This window comes from Argiope bruennichi, chromosome 10 (assembly GCF_947563725.1).
Source record: "Argiope bruennichi chromosome 10, qqArgBrue1.1, whole genome shotgun sequence".
Classification (NCBI taxonomy): Eukaryota; Metazoa; Arthropoda; class Arachnida; order Araneae; family Araneidae; genus Argiope; species Argiope bruennichi.
In genome coordinates, this window is record NC_079160.1 from 107,523,711 (window position 1) to 107,533,332 (window position 9,622).

General features: G+C 34.2%; 1 non-coding gene across 1 annotated transcript; it reads left to right on the forward strand.

The window, feature by feature from the left end:
• The first annotated feature begins 9,230 nt into the window (after positions 1–9,230).
• Positions 9,231–9,302, forward strand: Trnac-gca (transfer RNA cysteine (anticodon GCA)). Its single transcript has one exon. It is a non-coding gene; the product is annotated as a tRNA-Cys (tRNA).
• The last annotated feature ends 320 nt before the right edge of the window (positions 9,303–9,622 follow it).

Genomic DNA, 9,622 nt, shown 5'->3' on the forward strand with positions numbered 1-9,622 from the left:
AAACGCTGCCTATATGTCTCAGTTTTTATCTTAAATCGTTCCAGCAAAACTTGTTTAATATGCTCGTAATCCTGAGCTTTGTCTTCCGGTTCTTTCGCTATGATGTGAGTCAAATCTAACGGCAATAATGACAGTAGTTGAGAGACCCATTCAGCCTCGTCAATCTCGGCGGTTTTTAATTGCCTCTCTAGTAATGTCAGATAAATTGACATATCAGTTTGGTTACTATCAAACTTAGGCATTAAATGCTTAATATCTCTTCGCGGTCTAGAATTTTCATTTCGGCTTGAATGTGAGCTATTAATTTCCGAGGAATTAGATATTCTTAAACGCTCCAACTCAAATTCCCGTTCGCGCTGCCTTTCAGCTTGTAATTCTGCCTCTACGCCGCGCTCTTTCTCTGTTTTTCGTTCTTCCACTATAACTTCATATCTATCTTTTACGAAGTCTAAGTCAATATCTGGGAACTCTTTAATTTTCCTGATCAGATCTACTACTTTATTTGAAGGGTCAGTCTCGATCCCTAATTCTTCCGTCAGGGAAAATAAATCTATTTTCAACGCTCTGTTTAAGAAAGCCATTTCTTAATTTAATTCTACTTACAAACTGATTAGCTATCTTACTCTCAAAAAAAAAAATTTAAGCTACACAAAACTCAACTGATTTTAAACACAAGGAACTCCTTTATGTATCAACACTACACATAAAACACAGTTGATTTATACAATACACAAAATAAATTCTATTAAATATTTCACCAGTTTTGAATAATTTACTGAAATCAGCAGATTTCTATTCAACTAATTACTGCAAACTGTCACACAATTTTTCATCTAATACACATTCGATAAAAGTCAAAGTTATCATTCATCGAATGCATTTGGTTCAGCCACTGAAACCTGTGGTTACATTTAGCATTTACAAGTTAATTAGCATCTACAATTTAACATTACTTCTATAACTTATTAACAGAACTTGTACACCAAAATTTTAATCTTTACAATTAGTCCCAACTAATTAAAAATTTCTTTACTGAATTGCTTTAATAGCCAATTCTAGAATGCTACACTGAAATTTCAAATTTTACTTCAGTGATCGACAGTTACTTTTATAATAAATTTACTGCCTCTAGAGAAAGGAAAGTTAGGAAGCACTCACCGGTGTGCAGGAGACTCGGAACACTTCGTCGGTTGGTTGATACCAGGTTGGAGGTAGAGGGAATTCCAATCGAAGTTGAGTCCACTCGTCGAACTTGCGGCTGGAGAATTCCTTTCTAACTTGGGTCAGTACGCTCTTGCAGCTCAGCGATTCTTCCTCGCTTTGAGTTCCACTCGTCGATCTTGAAGTTGGCAATTACCACGCAACTTTTTAAAAGGTAACTTTAACCTAGATATTGTAAGTTTTCTCAGACTAGAAATCTCTGAGTCTGAAACGCAAGTCCAGTTAGCTAATGATAGCTTACCGCGCAAAGTTCTATCAACACCGCTGCCACCAAATATTAAAGCTGTAAAGTCTCGATCCAAAAACAGGTAGCGATATGATCAAATTTTTTTATTTACAGCTTTATTACATAAAAACAACTCTTTCTAATCTAGGTTAAATGAATGATGCTATTTACAACACGAAAATTACACAAGAATAGTTCCTCGAACCATTTCGAAGGAAACAACTCTACAAGAACAGCTAACAGGCTGTTGGCGTCTTAGGCTACTCCGGGGGTAGCTCTCGGAATCCACCGAATTTTCTTCGGGTGGAATTCTACGCAGAGGTCCGATTCAAACGAAGCTTCTCCTCCTTGGTTCACACGAAGCTCCTCTCCGTCTTCTTCCGAAAAATCTCACCTTTTATTTTCCTCTCAGACTCCCTGTTACCCAATCACCGTTCAGAACAACCTGAATCGTCTCTGGTCGCCCGTGGGAAAATGTCCATTGATGATTCACCCTCCACCATGGGAAAAATGCAGGACATCTGGAGTGTTTGACACTGTCGCCTTTCGAAGACACGATTTATTTGCCTGGGAAACGCACGTGTGGTTCCTTATCTGGATTAGCACTAAATGGCCAGATGACCGTACTTAAAAGGAGGGTCTTCCATTTGGCAATCTGGAGGCACTTAACACTGTGGGAGTTTCGTTGATGAAGAATGGCCCGGAATGTACATTATCGAGTGTGGGAAAAAGAAATGTCACAGTGGTCACCCAGGAAGAAGCTGATTCATTACACTATCTTGCCTAGTCCAATTTTGAAGTGACAACGATTTGCAAAATTATTTTGCAAAAGTTTTTTTCAGAGAACGAATAACTTTTTTTTAGATGTTTTACCATTTTCTATATTCGTTGAATCATATGCACTCCAATTCTTAGTGACGATTCAGATTGAATGCCAAATTACTTTAATCTAGAGCAATGAAATTTGTTAGGATAGCCCTGTAAATATAACTATTAGCTGCTTGCATGTATTTTGATCATTTTTTTTCACTTTAAAAAGGCATTTGTTGAGAAAAAGTGGTACAATATATATCGATCAAAATATTTTCCATCCTTTTCTACAACTTTTTCCCATTTTCGTCCAATAAGTCTTGCAATTAATTGTCTTCGAATTTTTTTGGTCCTCCAGGTCCTCATTGACATCGAAATCACTCTTAAATCGTTGAAACCAAAACCGACAATCTGATATGACGGAGCAACATCACCATAAGTTTCTAAAAATGCCTGATGGGCTTCGGCAGCAGATTTCTTCAAATCAAGCAAAGAAAAAAAAAGCAATGAATGTCGGAAATGCAATCTGGAGCATTCTATGATTGGGGTCTTTATACACCACTTTTAAATAGTTGAAACCAAAACCGACAATTGGGATATGACGGAGCAACATCACCATAAGTTTCTAAAAGTGTCTGATGGGCTTCGGCAGCGGATTTCTTCAAATCAAGCAAAGAAAAAAAAAGCAATGAATGTCGGAAATGCAATCTGGAGCATTCTATGATTGGGGTCTTTATACACCACTTTTAAATAGTTGAAACCAAAACCGACAATTGGGATATGACGGAGCAACATCACCATAAGTTTCTAAAAGTGTCTGATGGGCTTCGGCAGCAGATTTCTTCAAATCAAGCAAAGAAAAAAAAAAGCAATGAATGTCGGAAATGCAATCTGGAGCATTCTATGATTGGGGTCTTTATACACCACTTTTAAATAGTTGAAACTAAAACCAACAATTGGGATATGACGGAACAGCATCACCATTAGTTTCTAAAAATGCCTGATGGGCTTCGGCAGCAAATTTCTTCAAATCAAACAAACAAAAAAAAGGAATCAGTGTTGAAAATGCAATTTGGATTTTTCCATGGTTGGGTTTTTTTTTTTTTTTTTTTACACTGAAAAAGTCAATTGTACTAAATGGGAAACTTTTAAAATAAAATAATAGTAAAATGGTAAAATCTAAAACCATTGTATTTTTTATAGATACTTCTCATGTTTACCAATAGATGTCGCTGATTAAAATACTTGCAAGCATGTAATATTATCAGTTGTTCGTCCCTTGTACCTAGTTTTTCTTTAGCTAACATGGTAGACCACTATATAATAATTTCTCTTTAATTGCACTTCATTGTTTTCTAGTCTTTTGTGATTTGTATCAAGATTAGGTTAAACGTATCTGACATTGATATATTGAATAAGCTTTTAATATAATTTCTCTCGAGTTTTTTGCGGATTGCAGCTCAAGGGGTTTGAAGTGTTCTTCCCTTGGAATAATATTTTCCTCAAATTTTACTGGTAACAAAATGAAAAAATAATTGATAGCTTGAATGAATTCAGTTATGCAGCGATTGACAACTAAGAATCAACCATTTGTATATTTGAACAATTTTAATCAAATCTGTTGTGTGTGTATGTAGAATTTGACCAATTATAACCCATTGCATTATCAGTAATTTATAATGCATCAATTTTCTTCTATGATTATTAAATTTTGGTAAATCAAATTTTCGTATGTAATAGTAAATTAGTAAAACCCAAAACCATCGTCGCTTATATAGATAGTTAGCATGTTTGTTGATGATTAAAGTTCAGATGTTGCTGATTAAAGTACATCTAAGCACCTAATAGTTAAGGACTAGATTTCTGAGACATGAATTCTCTGGCCAGTCGCAAATATGAGGTTATCACGACAGGCATTTTAGGTGACTACTTTATGAGGCAGATTCGAGTAAAACGCTTACATAGAATCCCCGCCTGAAAGAACCATTTTTCTTTTGTGCCGTCTTTCTTTTCACACCTCCGGAGCGGGAGAGGCCTTGAGGAGCGCAAACCGGTCGCTCCCCCCCTGCCCTGACCGCAGGGGTTCGGGTCACTCTGACAAAAACGAAAGGGCGGGTGTCTATTTTTCGATCTTTTTCGCGGGCCCACATGCGCTTGATACAGCTGGAGCGATCATATCATAAATAATGGCTTTTTGGGCGAAAAAAAAAAGTTCAAAGTCTTCGAAGCTGGAATAAATTTAACTGAAGTGGCGTGACTAGGAAAATGGCGCACGATGCATAATATTTTATTTTTTTATGTTCTTTCTTACATTAGGCTTTAAAAACGTGAAATAAAATTCTTGATAGCAAGTGGTGTAATTATGAAGTATAGGGACCCTGAATATGTTTAGTGTGGAACCCATTTTTCAGTCTTGGAAGATAAGACAATAAAAACAGTGGCGTAGTGATCAGAGGGAAAGGGGGTATAGATACCTGGGTTTTATGGGTACTTCTTGTGTACAGCCGAACATCCCATACCACTGGATGAAGCAGAACCGAAAGGATGTGTTTGCTTTAGGGGTACCATGGGGAACAAAAGATCATTGCGTTTATGCCATCTTTTAAAGGAAAAAATTATGGTGTCTGTGTGTGTGTGAAAAAAGAATCACATAGCCCAACACCATTTAGTTTGTTTTATAACTAATAATGAGCGGGGGCGATAAAAATCATATTATGTTTCGAGCGCCACTTACAATCGCTATGCCGCTGAAAGAAATGGTTGTATGTCTTTGCATTCTCTTTGGCTATTTCTAAACTGGTACATCGATGTTCCGTTCATGAACACCTTGCTCTAACCCATTTCTTCACTGGTATAGCGACAGAGAGCAAGGAGGGGGAGGGGAGTACAGCCTGCGCCATCTATGGCATGTAGATAAAATCTTTTAATTTTATGCCATTTATATTTTCGAAATATAAAGTAATCTCCATATTTTAACCTCCGTGAGTTCGAAAAACATGGATTTGGAATATGTCTGTCTGTCTATGACAAAAATACCTCTAAAATGTTTTGAGCTATACGGATGAAATTTGGTATATGATCTTCACACCAAATTTGTAGATTCCTGCCAAATGTTGTGCAAAATTTTTCAGAGGAAGTCTATCTGTCAGGATGCTCGAATATAAGTTAACATGATAACTAGAAAACGAAGAGAGCTAGATAGATGAAATTCGGTACACAGAACTTAATATCTATATTGTAGCCACCTACCAAATTTTGAGCCAAATCCAACTAGGGTGCTGAGTGTCTGTCAGGCTGTACTTCCAGAAGCATGTAAAAGCGATAACTCATAAACGCAATGGCTTAAATATACTAAATTTGGTATATGAATTTGTGACTATAACGAGTTCTGTGCCGAATTTTGATTTCAGTCGTTGGGAAAAACGAGTTTAAAACAATAATTCGATTTCGTATTCTATTAGTCTCACGCCAGGGAAGAATCGCCAAAACACTCGCCAAGGATGACACGATGGATTCAGTAAAAATGGTAAATTCCCTTCAAAGATTAATATTTCGTAATTATTGTATGCCATTGTCATACAAAGCGTCCAAAACTTTATTCAAAGCCCACAGTTTTCTGTGGCTGGTGGTGGGTTAATACCTTTATTGAAGAGATTGCAAAAAAACGTTCTAAGGAGACTACTAACACTTGTTTTAATACCTGATAAAGGTTCTGATAAATTAAGGAATTCTGATAAAGGCATTCTAAAACGAACGGGAATTATCACTCCAAATCTTTATAATAACGTTTTGTATTTTTTGTAAGGTTTAGCACCCACGAATGCTTATATTTTCCTTTTCAAATTCCTACATATAAGAAATGTGTGTTTTATAGTAAAGAAAACTGGTACTTCTGTATCAATTGCATCGCACTGTCAAGCAATAGCAAAGGAATATTGGCCTTTAACATGCGATCTTCGGCGATTAATCGCTGGCCTGATCAATAAGCAAATACGAGAAAATCGAATATGTATTTTGAATGCCTTTTTTTTCTCGTTCAATTGAAGCAAACAATTGACATAGAATTATAGTTGTAGTCACATCACATATTAAATTTCATTTATTTAAATCTCCGCATTTTTGTGTTATTAGCTTTATATACTTGTAAAAGTACAAATCAACAGATGGTCAATAACTTTTCGGATTTAGTTAAAATTCTAGATTCTAAACCTGTGTACCAAATTTTATTCATCTGTCTCTTTATGTTTTATAGCTGTAGTGTTCTCTTGTACTAGGGCAGTCGGACAAGCAGACCTCTGCGTAATTCATACTCTTCAATATTTGAAAGAAATCTACAAATTTGGTTAAAAGATTATATACCAAATTTCATTAGTCTATCTCAAACGGTTTTTGAATTATAGTGTTCGCAAACATAATTCCAAAAATGTGTTCTTCGAATTCAGGAGAATTTCAAATGTGGAGAATGAGTTTAAAATAAAATAAATAATTAAAAATTCGCCTTTATAAAAGAGCAAGGAAATAAATTATTCACACAGTGACAAAAACGAATATATTCGTTTCTAGGCTGCTTTTACTATTCTCGTATACGAAGAAAAATTCTTGTAATCGCCAAAAGTCGCCAAAATTCGAACTCTAGATTTTGATGCATCTCCACACTTTAGATCTCTCTAAATCCGAAAAACAAAATGTGTCATTATTTATATTTGTATGTGCATACGATAACTCAAAAATGTTTTGGGCTAAATAGATGAAATTTGGTATATGGACTTATGACCAAATTTTTAAATTTCTATCAAATTTTGAACGAAATTATCTTAGAGGAAGTCTATTTGTCGGGCTGTTCGAGTATAAGAGAACTGGATAATTACAAAACTTAATCAGAGGGAATGGTCCTACCGAAACTTTCTCACGTAGTGTCCAATAAATGTCTTATACAACCACCACGCCTTCCCTACCACCGCATTAAATTGTGGACTTTGGGTAGGCTTAGAAATCCTTGCTTGGCATTCGTGAAAGATAGTTACGAAATAGAAGCCTTTGACGTGAATCTAGTATTTTTACTGAATACATGGCGAGAATATGTATTTTAGACGCCTTTTTCACCAACCGATTAACACCAATAAGTAGAATTTGACGCACAACTACAGCTGTAGTTACAAAATTGTGTACAGAAATTTATTGATTTGAATGATTGCGATTATGAACTATTGCACTTATATGCACGTGAAAGTACAGTCCGGTAGATAGTCAAACGTTCGACGAATTGTGTTCAAAATTTGATAAGTGTTTATAGTTAGAAATACCATATTTCCCCCCCCCCCTTCTTCTTCTTCTTTTTTACCTAGCTGTTGCAATTTGTAGTTATCAAACTCATTTGTATTCGAGCAGAAAACCAGATACACTTTCTGTGAATGGATTTCACTCAAAATTTGATAGAAATATACAAATTTGTTCATAATTCCATATACCAAATTTCGTCCATCTAATTCATAGTTTTTTTGAGTTGTACTTTAGACTTACACACAGACATTTTACTTACAGACAGACATAATGCCTAAATGTGTTTTCGGACTACTTCGGAGATCTGAATTTTGGAGATACGTTAAAATCCCGAAATCGAATTTTGCGACGTTTACAGCACTTCCTCTATATTTTGTTTATGAGAAAGTAAAAAGCTTCATCGATAAAATTTGATACATAGGTTTGGGATCTAAAATGTTGATTCTTAAAATAATTTGAGCGAAAATATAATCAAATATAAATATTTGATTTTCTTATACTAGTGTATTAACCTCGTGTCAACGATTAATCGCCAATAGTTGTTCTCTAGATTTAACAAAATTGCTAGATTCACAACAAAGACTAATCTTTCCTAAGTATTATTCGCCAATAAAATTGAGTTAATTTTCAAATAGTGAAAATAAAAATTTGATCACTTCATATTGGCAATCACGGCACAATTTTATGTGGATGGAAGGGGACAAAGCCTTTATTAGTGATTATGATAGAAAGTTTAGGGCAGACTACTTTTGCTAGTTAATTATAGTAATGACTTAATGGAACGTATGCTGTCCATCAGAGAATAGTTTAAGAAACTTGGATTAGAGCAATCTTTTGTTTTGCTTTAAATTCAACTAATCGAAATTAAACTAAAACGAAGAATACTGAGCAAGAGTTCTCGATCGACTTGTTTTAGACACTATAGCGTAAAAAAATGATTGATGAATAAATCACCTTAAAAATACATATATATTAAATATGTATGATTTAACTGAAAAATGAAAACGACGTATTGTAATGATCAATGTAATTATATATAAAAAATTAGTATTTAATTCAGGGTTGAGGAAAAAAATATAGTGTTTATTAAATTGTAAATTTAATAAAATAGAAAATTATGTTTCTGTTAATATAAATTTTATAAAAAAGCAAAATTTGATGATAGCAGAGCCATAATTTGGTAAGAATTAGCTAAAAATATTGAGATGACTAAATGACCAATGGTTTATATATGAAATGGTCTTCAATATGATATCACAAGCACAAAATTGTTTTGGACACCCCCCCCCCCAACTTCGTTAACTTCGAGTAAATTTTAAGTCTTCCCCTCCCTAGGTCTTGAGAACCGAGATGAGTGCCTTTTGCACCTATGCGGAAAAAAGCCGCTGCCTGTTAACGACAATTATCTTATTTTGCAGTAAAAAATACAAATACAAAAAGTAGTTGTTATACACATCGAAAAATTCATTTCGATATTTTGATAAATCTTTAATAAGCTCTCTTTTCAATCAATTAAATGCAAAGATAGTGTTAAGAATTGTCACAATATAATCATATGGCTACGAAGATTACTTTTGAGCTATATTAATTCATTTTAGAATGAAATATAATAATACAATTTTAATTTAACAAAACGAAAAAATAAGAGGCTACTTCATTGTTTTATAAAGTTACATTTGAGCAACTTGAGTACGGGGGTATAGCTCAGTGGTAGAGCATTCGACTGCAGATCGAGAGGTCCCCGGTTCAAACCCGGGTGCCCCCTGGTCAGTTATTTTATGCAAAACAATTTTTTATCCTCTGCGATACTATTCTAAAATATATATTTAACGAAAACATGTTTCTGAAAAAAAAATTAATTCTTATTCATAATGGTCTCATAAATGTCCTAATTATTAACCCTTTCGTAAACTTTACTTTTACTAAAAAAATATAAATTCAAGATGAAAATCGGTTTCATTTTAACTAAAGAACTGGAAAAAAAAAACGAAATTTTGACTGGCAAATAAACGACTTTTTCATAATATAGAATTCATATTTTAACTTTCAATAAAGAAATTATTTCTTAGTATTTTTTTTTTTTTT